Source organism: Glycine soja, chromosome 5, assembly GCF_004193775.1.
Source record: "Glycine soja cultivar W05 chromosome 5, ASM419377v2, whole genome shotgun sequence".
Lineage (NCBI taxonomy): Eukaryota > Viridiplantae > Streptophyta > Magnoliopsida > Fabales > Fabaceae > Glycine > Glycine soja.
In genome coordinates, this window is record NC_041006.1 from 34,328,724 (window position 1) to 34,340,729 (window position 12,006).

Sequence of the window (12,006 nt, forward strand, 5' to 3'; positions counted from 1 at the left end):
AGGTTTATAATATACTTGTTATCATGTGTTCTTTATTATAGTTATATAAATGTCATTTTAAAGGTTGATCATGACTAAATTAATTATTGGATTCTCTATTGTGTCAATTTTATTTGCTATCAAATTAAAATTAATTTTAAAAATCATATAAAAGTAAATTAAAAAAAATTCAAACCAATCTCAATCAAACAATAAAATATTATATTAGTTTGATTTAGATTATTATATTGTAAATCAAACCAAATTATACTATAATTAAACACTTGTTTAAATATAATTATCTCTACAAATTAACATGTTGGTTCAAGAGGAACTAGCTAGGCATGGATCTCTAAACCAAACACTTAAGTTTAAGTTTTGTGAATAAAAAAGATAATTAAGAGAAAAGACATCACTAAAATTGATAGTGCAAGTGAAAGCCTGGAATAATCTGCAGGGACACAAAGCTATATTCTAAACAAGCACATAATTATTAAAAAGCTATATCAACATGACCCAGGAAAAAAAATCTGAATACAGAACCATAAAGAAAATGTGGCAGGATATATATAGTTAATCTCTTTCACTATAGTAGTTATATCATTTATTTTGAGGAGGGGGGGAGTAAGAGTATTTCTATAGTATTACAATGTCCCAAGGGCGTGAAGCTTTGGTAGGATCAGTATTCCTTTGTGAGAGTGCCCTGCATGCTACAAATCCTCCCAAACCTGCACCAATGATTGTTGGATTAATATTGTATTCATGGCATGATAACTTCACACAAGCCACGGAGAATGAGTAACAAAAGGATACCAATTGGTATAATAGTAGCATCTGAGCCACCACAAAGCATCACATCCTGCAGACAAATTTCATGTTTACTAAATTTGTTAACACCTTTTGACAAAAAGAGAGCATCATTGAACCTTAGAGCACATAACAAAGCAAAAATACTTACAGCTTCACCTCTAATGATATGGTTTGCTGCATTCAATATGCAAAAGTTACTTGTAGCACAAGCTGTAGAGATAGAATAATTAGGGCCCATCCATCCCTGCAATCCATAAGAGAAAGCATTCACTGAAAGCTTGAGATAATGTGGCCAGGAAAAGGAGAACAAGCTTATAACAAAAAATCATTGTGCCCCAAGATCTTTTAAACATACCAGATCCATTGCAAGCATGGCAGAACCCATATTTGTTGTTGCAAAAGGTACACAAAAAGGATTCATCTTCTTATATGAGATTCTTAAAGCTTCAATGGCAGAACCCATATTTTAATTTTGTTGTTCTGTATTGATTCAAGATCATGGCTAAGTTGAATACTTTTTCCATCAGCAGGTCCTTCATCAGCACTTTCCTTGTCATGTGAACTCTGCAATGCTGCAGGGTCCTTCTGTAGAAGACAACAAAGAGAATTGACCCTTGTCATGAGTGATTTTTCATCAGAAGTTGTTATAACCTTATTGTCATTGAGAAGATGCTGTGCAATTTCCTCTAGCATTTCCTGGAACTCTAGTCTTCCACCACAAAAGGATGGATTTCCGGAAGTTATTTGTTCAAAAAGGCAATGTTCAATGTGGCCGATAAAATCACTCACTGCCATAGAAGGCCGGAGTCTAGGCAATTTTATCTGATCCCAGTTTCTTGGTCCCTTGAAATCAGTTTCAGAACTTGTACTACCTTCAGTTGCACAACAATCCATGAATTTTATGTAAAAGCAAAAAACAAGAAGTTAATACAATAATACAAAGCACACTACATGTAGATAAAATTCAGCTTTAGATATCTAAGGCCACCCACACGGATTAATAAATAAGCCATACAAATGACCAGTTAATTGAAGTTCATTATGTAGTTGTGTACATACAACATAGATATAAATTGCTTAGACAGAGCTAAATTGTAAGTATGTAAGATAAAAGTGACATGAAGCCCCCTTAGGAATGGAAAACATCCAGCACAGAATATGGTAAGTCTGATCCAATGCCCAATATTATTTCACATTATAAATGCTACACAAATCTCTACCCTGATCCCAGTATATATGTGACAAACTGACAATGATGCTATTCAGCAAGTTCAACATATTGAACTAATGATGAAATTGACATGTTAAAATAACATTGATAGATTTGTGAGCCGTCATTGATATTTTATAACCATGCAATTGACAAATGTTGGAGATTTGTTTCATAATCTGTCAACAAACAGAGCATCTTGTTCTCCACCTCCTACTACTTAATTTTCAAGGTTACATCTCATCCTTTTATTGGTAAGTTTTAAAAAATTGAATAGAACACCAAGAAAACAAACATGTTTGAAAGAAATCTGTAATCATGAGAGATATATGTGAAAACTGTGTACGCATGAACCTCTCTCTCTCTCTCACGAATCGATACACACATATTTCTTAGTCTATGTTTGGATTGATGGCAAGGGATGAAATAATACAAGGCTCCATTGTTTGAAATGTTAAAAATAGAATGAAATGAAATAAGAATTGTTGGAATGGATTCCATTTTAGTTCTGTCTAATACCCCTCTTTTTCTTCCCTTTTTTTCTTGTGGTGGTGGTGCGAGGTTGTATAGGATGCAAGTAGCCTTTTTCCATTCATCACACAAGCATTAAAGCAATGGAAAGATATTATATTTTATTCCTTTCCATTTCATTCCACTCTACTCACCATTAGAACATTAGATATACAAAATACAAACATAACCTTAGGGAATGGGTGGGTGTTTCAAAAGGCCCAATGTCCAGAGGGAAATCAAAACAAGAGTCAAGTTCTTACAGTACCTGAACTGGGGAAAGGTGCTTCACAAGGTAGATTATTCGAGGCAATGCCAAGAAGATCATTGTGTTCAATCTTAAATGATGGTGACAGGGATGAATGAGGTGATCCTATGTCCTGCAAACAAGATGTGGTAGATCCTTTACAATTAACAAGATGCAAATCAGGATCTTCTGGATTGTCAAGGTTCTCAAAAGCAGCTGGTCGTGTACCAAAATGAGGTGAATCCAAGATTATCTCAGGTTGTTGGCTTAAGAAATTAAGATGTGTGTCACACTGGATAAGCTTTTCAAAATGCTTGGCTAACAAGCCTTGTGGAAATTCCAAAAAATGCTGCCTACAAAACCACAACATTAAGTTCTCGAACATCATGGCCTAGTACATATAGGATCATAGGAAGAAATGCTCTAAAATGTACATTTAAGAGCCCTCTAAAGCCAGCAAATACTACATCAAATGCAACTCAACCTCTCTTCCTCAATTATTTCAATAAGCTATCTTGCTCTATTCTGACAATATACTCAGACAAAGGTTTTTATTGCATGCTGGTTCTCCTGCCCAGCTAACTATAAATCAACAAAACCATAGTATTTTTCAATCTATACCAATGCAAAACAGTTGAGACCACATCCACATATCAGAGGACTGTGAAAAGAATATACCTGTGTTTGCAAGCCTCTCCTTCAGTAAAATCTGATGTTGGTTGCCATATTGTATGCTTTCTAGGCTGAGGATTAGTCTCCTTGAAGAGAAGAGGTTGTCTAGCGAGCTGCAATATGCAGAAACTCACCAATAATTCAATGGAAATGAAACTGAACAGTTACCCATGCATAGGTGTTTGTGTCATTGTATTGTTAAAGAACTATTATAGCAGCTATATATAGAGAAAAATATGAGAATAAATTACCACTACAGTCAATAAGCTAGGTCCAGTATCAAGACAATTTGCCTTAAGTGCCATGATATCTGACCATTGGATTTCCATTTTGTTCTTTAGTTCACCTTCAAGAACTTCCCAAACAAGCTTATGTTTAGCGAAGTAACATTTTGCCACTAAGTCACCCTCATGTTTTGATTTATACTGCCACAAAGAGAACCTTAAGCCAAGTAAAACTCGGTGAAAAATAATTTTCCCCAAAATACTAGTGACATGTAGTAATCTTGGATATACCTCCCGTGAACCAATTCTTAAAAGTGAAGCTGGGAAATTTGAAGCCACAAAGCTTCAATGGCCACATTAATCTTGAATCATGGAAAACCTGTTTTGTTGATGAAGTTCAGTTTGATATTTCTATTTATTGTTCTTGTTCACTTTGTTAATGACCTATATTCTAATATTCTATTAGTACTTTAATATACAACACTATTTCCTCTTTGAAGTTTTAAATGTTATGTATTCGAAAGAAACATATCGTGGCTTTAAATTTAACTTCATTTTTTCAGCTTTTAAGTTTACTTGTCAAACAGTGAGTTGTTGCTAGCTACATTATTCATTTTGTCTGTTAGCTGTGTAACCTCTTTGTTAGTGACGGTTCATTCTTGGAGAGGTTCAAGCAGTTTTAACAAGAGAAGGGGAAGAATGTCGAAATAGAGCAATCTAAACCAACTAAAGTTGTTAAACTCCTAATCCCTCCATTAGTCATGATGCTAGTTAATGATGCCCGAAAAACTATGGTTCCAGTGATGTGATACTCAACAGAAAGATCATTTTGGTTGAAGAGAATAGGAATGACTTTGGTGTGTCCACGAAATGGGGTAATAGAGGTTTTATTGTTCATGTTTTGCTTCAAATACAGTAATTAATTGCTTGGAATATAACAGCTACGGTTAATTTTTATTTTTATTTGTTGGTTGAAAGATCAATGGAACCTCAAATGTGACCAACAATTGTGAGTGCAATGTGATAGCTAGGCTCAAAGAGCTCTATGCTACACTACTCCTAAATTCTACAACTAAAAGGAATAAACATAAAATTGATATTCTTCATTGTTGATTCTTTACATAATGCATAGCCTATTAAATAGGATTTTACAAAGAATACCAACCATACAAGTGGCACAATCTATTAAAGGATAATATCTAAATCTTCTAGCCTATTTGAACCTCTCTAGGGCTATTCCTATCACAATGATATTGATTGAGACTGCGAGATGGTAGTTGTGGGGAAAATCCTATTATTTGCTAAGTGTGCAAGTAGCTAAATGATTAGCCTTCCTTAACCAATGAAAAATATATAGCTTATGGCTCTTTTGCATGGGTTAAGGTAAGTACATGAAACATTTAGGTTAAATTCCATACAAAAAACCACTACAAATTTGTAGTACATGAAACATTTAGGTTAAATATATAGCTAATGGCGATCCATCAAAAAACCACTACAAATTTGTAAAAACATATAAGGTAAGTACATGAAACATTTAGGTTAAATTCCATACAAAAAAATTCAATAGTTATTTTAATAGTATGCATACAGTGTTCCATTCATTCTTCAGTCCGCCACTGACTATGCACCACATCCAATGCATGACTTAATATTCACACTCATACCCTCTAGCTTGTACATGACTCTACGTGCAATATGAAAATATCCAATTAAGCTTTGTCATTTGTAGGTAGAACATGCTACTTATTTGAAATTTCATTCAATACGAGAATAACGACATACCTTTGGTTCAATCCATTGAGGTGCATGTCCATTCTCCTTACCTTCGAAAGTACTGGATATATTCTTCATTGCACGAAGTTTTAAAATAACAAATAACGTATATGACATGTAATATGTTAACTGCTAAACTACAAGTGCTGACCAATGCTAAATTTTATAAGCTTGCCAATTACCTGTTAATAGCAGCCTTAATGTGAACATCAGGCTTTTTCCGTAAAGAACAAAACCAAAGTACAATATTGTCTCGTGAACACAAAACAAGAAGTTTCCAATGTGCCCTAAAAGTCAACAAAATCAAATTATTTTACTTTTAATGCAAACACATTGATAACAGTCTCATGGATTCACTTACTGATTCAAGTAAGGTCCTAAGTATACTTCTCGATGTGATTCCTTGACCCAGTTGGCGATGTACTGTTCACATTTTGTACGTTTGTCCTTTGCACAGTGTATTGCCTGGGGCTCAAGGAAACCATAAATTGGAGCCAATCCTCTGCTTGTACTACAATCATTCATAAACCTATTTCATGCACGGTAAACAATATTGTTAGCCATATATTGTAAGGACAATTTACTTAGACTTACATAACGATAAATAATTTACTTACATCATCCACAACTGTAGTATAGATATGTTTAGAAACGTATTCCCTGGAATGATTTTAGTCACATCTGCATGTGTGATGAAAAACCCATTTTTGGCATTAGGCAGCCCAAATTTGCTCCGTCCCATGACAACTCCATTGGCTTTTCGAAAACCACATACAGCTTCTTAACCAACTCTACCAGGACATTATCTTTTGCCACACCAGTGCCCTTTTCAGGCTATTCAATCGACTTTGGGGGAGGCTTTTGTGAATCCTACATGGTCAATAATCATACCAATTTGTGTACATGTAAGTACTAACGACAAAAAAAATGGATTGATAGGGGAAAAATTTACCTCATTAGTTACTTTTCTAACAAGATGTGTTGGTCATGCGACGAATGTGCCAACAGCCTGGTCCACAAAACGAACCTCTGATGTAGGAAAAGGGACCTCAACGTCCCCCATGAGAATTCTAACAACATTCACCCTAACCATGTCATCTGCATAAGGGATATTCCCATAGCCACTAGCATAGTACCATCACCATCAACTACATACAACCCCATTAGTTCGACACCAACATCAGAAGGGTCTTTAGCTAATCCTTGTGCCTGAGGTTCAGCGCAACTGCCCTTTGTGCTGACTCGGGCACCTAATACCTGTATCAGTGCCGACTCGATGGGTACTGATTGATGTGATGCAATTTGAGATACCTCAATTTTAATTGACGCCTGTAGCTCTTTCTTCATCATCTCAATCTGGCATGTATGTTGTGCTTCAAATTCCCTTTGCCATGCATCTTCCCTCTGTTGATGTTCTTCTTCGACCCGTCTTCGCACCTAATCCGTTATCCCAATGATGATATCAGCTAATTGTGCTTGGGTGATTGATGGCGACGAAGTTGATGACCCACGTGACGCTTGTCCAAAGTATTGGCTAATTGTAACACCCGTCCCAGCAACACGAACACGTCATGGATGCTCAGGTTTGCCAATAGTTGTGTTTAGAATGTCTTCGCGACCATGTGGAACAAAGCTTCCTTGCGTAGCTTCTTGCTCTAAAGAATCTTGCATGCAAAAGACATTTCAAAGCGTTCATCATTTAACAATGGATATCGGGGAAAGACAAATATTGAACAAACAGTGCAAAGAAACATTAAAGTTACTCACAATTTTGTCTGCTATTTCCTTTGCTACCGTAGAGGACATTTTCCCATAACGGTTTGTGCGGGCCATCTTCCACTTTTCTTGTCTCGATACAGGGGATGGGGGGTCGATGCTCGATGAAGGATTTTCAATGAACTCTGCGAGCTGTTCCCGCCTCTTCGTTTTCTCATCCACAAGCTTTTTGTCTGGCAGTTCATACCCCCCCCCCCCTCAAGATAGGGCGTGGGGGCAATCATTGTATTTCTGAATCTCCTGCGCCCGTTTGCGTACTCCCTTATCGAGACATGCAACAATTATCGAGTATTAAATGTCACCAATTACAATTCACTAAGTAATTTACAAATACAATCAAATCTGACAAACCTGCCAATTTGGGGTTTGGCGGCTTTTTGCAAATTCCGCCCAAGTAGCTAGATCAATACCATGCTTCACTGTCGGCTCACTACTTGCTTGGCCCTCATTGTCAGCAAACACAAATTTTGAAGTCAAATGAGACTTAAATTGCCTCCATTTACTTGCGACTGTCGACATGACCTTTTTTTTGGCATTTTCACCTTTAGGGATGTCAAGTTTACGCTTAACATGATACTTAGAATGTCAGAGTAAGTCAAGGATAAGGAAATAAACTTACAATTGAACACAAGCACGAACATATGTCAAATTAAAACTGCTTACCAAAATATCTTCCCAGACTAACTTCTTAAGATCATCCTGCACATCATTCCAGGTGGCGTGTACAATAGGAATCTTTTCCCGTGCGACAACCCCAAGATAGCTGTGAAATTTTTCTTTGTGGGGCCCGGATCCTCTTCCAGTGGCAGGGTTGACGCTAACAAGTAGTCGTGGGTGATTTAAACTTCTAGTAGTCAGCCTTCTTAGCCTGGTAGCTTGTCTAGTCTTCTTAGATGTTACCTTCAGAGGATTATCTGTAGCATTGGGCGACGGTGGGAGTGATGCCATGAGCCTGCGCATATACAAGAATATAATTAACCACATTAACATTTAAATAATATGTTAGAAGTCAAAAAATAAGTTGATTCAAAATGTATGCATTACAACTATCAGACAGGGAATAGGTATATGGTTATTTGTGCTTACGAAGTTACGTAGGAATGTTCTCCCATAAACCTTCGTCATGATCAGTACGATTTGCATGCACATCGTCTTCTTGTTGGTCCTCATCAACTGCAGGCATGTCTTTGGAGAAACCTGACATGTCAGTGACATCAAATGTTGGGCCATCAACAGGTTAACTAAGAATAAAAATGATTAATTTTAATTGTTAAATTAAAATACTTACTTAAAAATATATTAAACCTCATGTAATATTAAATTTTTAAAAGATTAACAGAATAAAATTAAATATCTAAAAAATAATAAATATCAAATTTTAAAATATCTTAATCATCACACCATTCTTTTAAGTGTTGTTAAACTATGACATCACACTGTTGTTTTGGCAATAACTATTGCAACCATTTATACAATAAACCAACTAGTAAAGTTACTACTAGTGGGACAAAAAAGTTTCTAAGAGTCACAATTTTACTCTCCATAATGTCTATTTTTGTTTGTTGATAAAACCATAATGCCTCTTTAAATCATAGAAAAAAAATAAATAAAATTATTGTTTTTTATTAATAGTTTTATCATAACTAATACAGCATGATGCCATTATTATCACACTCAATAAAAAAATAACGTTTTCTTAAATTAAAATAATGCAATCTTTTAAATTACATATACTTCAATATTATAATATAATTAAGTTCAATCTTCATTGTTGTTACTATAATCCTACAAACTTAAAGAATAAAACTCACTTTCTCTTGTCTCCACCCTCCCAATTAAATATTAAATATTCTCAACCCCTCTCTCCTCTTTGAGAAATAATTTTTCATACTGTTCTATTCAAGGGAGATTTTGTAGATATTTCATTCTAAAAGAATTTCTTTTGAAACAATTGGAATTTTTTAAAGATTAGATACAATTACTAATTCATGATTTTCGATTCTACAATCATTTTTATAAAAATGTTTCTTTTATTTCACTTCGATAAAATTTTTATTTTCCCAAAATTTATTCTGAGTTTTAGCCTAATTCTTTTCTTCACGACTAACTAAAAAAAATATCTTTATCTCAAATTAACATTTTTTAATCTTTATATATTTATATATAATTTTTTTATTGTCTATCCATTTCAATTTAAAAATAATTTTATATCACATTTAAAATAATTTAAATACCAGTATCAATTAATTATAATTATACAGAAATAATTATTTATTTTATGCTATAAACAAACTAGTGGAATTTAATGCACAAGTTTCAGTGTAATTTTCACAATAATTTCGGTATAAATTACACGGAAGAGGGAAGGCATCTGCGCAGGGATGACCCGCCGACCGCGTGTGCCAGAATTGGGCCATGCTTCTTAACATTTTAACTGCATTTTAATTCAAAGACGGATCTTTTCTTTGATATTTCATTTTAATTTATAATATTGCGTGGCATACACAAATAATATAAACATTTCCGCCTCATGACTCATGAGATGGATGAGGAACTGGTCAATATAAAAAATAAATTAATTTGTTACGAAAAATTAGTATAATAACAAGTTCATATTTTTAATTTTTTTAAATTAATATAAAAATCTTTTTCATAATTTTTAATTATTCAATTCCACTCTCTTTTTCATTAAGAATTTTCTCCTTAATTCTTTTCTTCTCCTCTTTTTCCATCGAAACAAATATTTTCCACTCAGTTCTACATTTTTTTTCTTATTTCTTTGTCTTCTATTTTATTCCTAATCCAAACAAATCATTAATGTTAATGAAAAGATATTGATCAAATATCTATTTATTTTTTATGACACTAACTTCAAATTTGTTTATCATAACTACATAAGTATTACATAATAAAATATAAAAAAAAATTAAAGTTCATTCTTTACGAGTTATAAACCTAACTTACACTACTCCGTTAAAGAATTGTGCATGTTGATCATTTTTCATTTTTCTTCTTTAAAATTTAAAATTTAAAATTCAAAATTAATTATGTAATTTTTATAATTTTAAATGTTTTATTTTTAATTTAACTTACCAAAATTCATTCATACAACAATTTATTTCATACAAAAATTTATACAATGATATTTTTTCTTTTATTTCATGTCCGTTGCATCATCCATTACTTTGGCCTTTTTATCTTTTTCTCATTATTGTATATTTTATTGTATAGATAACATTATTCTTTATAAAATCTCATTTTATGTTCGTTCTGCATTGACATAGGTTTCTCCTCTGCGTGGAAAAGAGTTAACGTGAATAGTAAAAATATCAAGAAAAGAAAATGCAAATACATAGAGGGCTTACAAGGCCACACCCCACGTATATACCAATTAATGGCTACAATTGATATTTTCACTATTTTGCTATCTCCGTGGCGCGTAATGTTCAATGTTCAAATATTTGACAATGAGAGTTTTCATCACGGTTTCTACGTATCAAAGACTAACTTGGTTGGTTGTAAAAAAAAAGACTAACTTCGTTATGAAGGCACTTAAACAAGGGGAATGCATGCCTATATCAATTACATGGCAAGGTTGGAATAGGTCTTGGTGCCAATATTTCACCGCAGATTTCTTCTTGTGCCACAAGCTACATATAAGTTCAATAGTTGAAACGAGAAATAACAGAAATTTCTATGTATATTACCATATCAATCGCTTGCTACGTAACTTCCATGCATTAATTGAACTCTATGAAGGCATGCGTATGCATGTTTTCTTATAAATACATACAAGCCACATTGGCATGTTTCATCAACTAACAAGAAGCAGTATCTGTATCCATATATACACAAAAAACAACACCAATTTTGAACCAGCTAGCTAGCTAGCCATCTTATACAATGAATTCCCGAAAGATGACCATTCAGAATGTTCTTGCCCCCACAACAAGGCCACCCCCTAAGAGTAGTAACTCCAAACCCCCCAGCACTGGAGGGATAACCATTCAGAAGGTTCTTGCCCCTACAACAAGGCCACCTCCTAAGGGTAGTAACTCCAAACCTCCAACCTCTGGGACCAAGTTGCCCACAATCCAAAAGGTTTTTTACTAGGAGATGATTCTACCATGTTTGTTACATGACTGGTTAGTTATAATTCTCAATTACCCCTTTACACCAAATCCAAATTAATAAACATTTTTGGAGCTTTTTTTTTATCAATAAATATTAATGATTAATTATTATTTATTCATATACATACTTGCTTATATAGATTTATGTACATACGTGTTTTTTTATCAATAAATATTAATGGTTAATTATTATTTATTCATATACATACTTGCTTATAGCATTTAACAATTCGAATCTTGCAGATTGATGTATAATGAAGTTGGAATTAGGAGCTTTGTTGGAGGTGAAAAGGATGAAAGTAGTGTACAATCTAGGGATCGGAGAACAAATCAGCTCAGCCAGTGCATTTGTTAATTTATTGTATTTGTTAATTTATTGTATTTGTTTAATTTATTGATCACGAAGAAATGTCATGTACGAAAAAATATAATGTTAAGCATTTTATATGATATTGACTTTGTTATTAGTTAAAATTAGTAACTATGCATAATAATATAAAATTATTTTTATCATTAATCAATCATAAATTATGAATATTAAAAAAGTGTGTTTAATTTGTTTTTGTGTTTTGAACCCCTCAAACAGACATTAAAAGCAAAGTTCTTTCAAGATATATAACTAAATTTGTGTCATTTACAACTTAGTAGTTATAAGGAAAAAGAACTCTT

General features: G+C 33.5%; 1 long non-coding RNA gene across 1 annotated transcript; it reads left to right on the top strand.

Annotated features, from left to right (window-relative positions):
* Nucleotides 1-11,019: 11,019 nt before the first annotated feature.
* Nucleotides 11,020-11,789, top strand: LOC114411526. Its single transcript, XR_003666480.1, has 2 exons — nt 11,020-11,349; nt 11,581-11,789. It is a non-coding gene; the product is annotated as an uncharacterized LOC114411526 (long non-coding RNA).
* Nucleotides 11,790-12,006: the final 217 nt, after the last annotated feature.